The sequence below is a fragment of the Apis dorsata genome, unplaced genomic scaffold (assembly GCF_000469605.1).
Source record: "Apis dorsata unplaced genomic scaffold, Apis dorsata 1.3 scaffold_199, whole genome shotgun sequence".
Classification (NCBI taxonomy): Eukaryota; Metazoa; Arthropoda; class Insecta; order Hymenoptera; family Apidae; genus Apis; species Apis dorsata.
In genome coordinates, this window is record NW_006263483.1 from 81,943 (window position 1) to 83,017 (window position 1,075).

A 1,075-nucleotide genomic window follows, 5' to 3' on the forward strand; every position below is an offset into this window, starting at 1 on the left:
ACTCTCTTTGTCGCACACGGTAACTCATACTCGACGAGAACGGGGCGAGTTCCCGAAATAATCGTGCGTATCGATCCTCACGCCGGGGCGTGCAGGGTGAATTTATTCTCGTGCACGGGGAGAACGAGAGACTTGTACAAGCTCGCCTCGTTACTTAATCGTTCCACGTTAGAAACGAAGGGTATATAGCATGAAACTATAGCGACATAGAAGCGGTAGCTCTCCCGCTTATTTATCCGATATATAACCGAACTGTTTGTCGGTAACATGGGGAATAACGATTCATCAGTCCGTTCGGAAAATATTTAGGATTGTTAATTACATCATTCATAATATGTGTTCAATATTTCTTTGTATGGAGTGATTAATTACAGGATCTATGTTACTTGCTAATGGTTTGGTAACTAAACCTACGTTACTTGATAATGACTTTCAAGTTGGCACGCCTGATTCATTTTATTCCTGGCGCGTATTTAAGTATCATACATATATCTAGATTGGTAATTTACAGTGATTCGTTTAATATTCCACTTTCAACGAAGACAAAAACGGAGAAGACCAAATATTATCATCGGTCGATATTCGTAGCACAGATCATTAGATCCACAACGTCGCGGCCATAGTGTGTGACTTACGAAAACGTGCATTTTTCGGCCATTTCCGTGCTGTTGTGTATCGTGTTTGCGAACGCCATATTTCTTCTACAAAACTGGATCCACAGAATGTCACGATCGTTTTACGAAGCCTTCCTCCTCGTGTGTCGTATTCTGGCGCGAAGTCAAGTGTACATAATCGTAAAATCGCAAAACTAGAAACAACATACGAATCCCAAGAGTTCGTTTCGCGAGCAATGGCCGAGGTATTTACTGGATTGGTAGAAGTGTGCTGTGAATTTGTGTATTTGCGAATATTTGTATCGTTAAAAAACATGACCCGCATCGTCTTACATCTTTTCTTTCTTTCGTTTCTTCGTTATTTTTCTCCGTCTCTAGTAACGACTAGTCTCTCTTTTCGTTCATATTTTTCTTTCTTTTTTTTTCTTTTTTTTTCTTTTTTTTTTTTTTTTTTTTTTTTT

The 1,075-nt window shown here is 39.2% G+C and overlaps 1 long non-coding RNA gene across 1 annotated transcript in view; it reads left to right on the forward strand.

The window, feature by feature from the left end:
- The window catches only part of LOC116185517, a 6,371-nt gene that overhangs the window by 4,370 nt on the left and 926 nt on the right, over positions 1–1,075 (forward strand). The window lies entirely within an intron of this gene.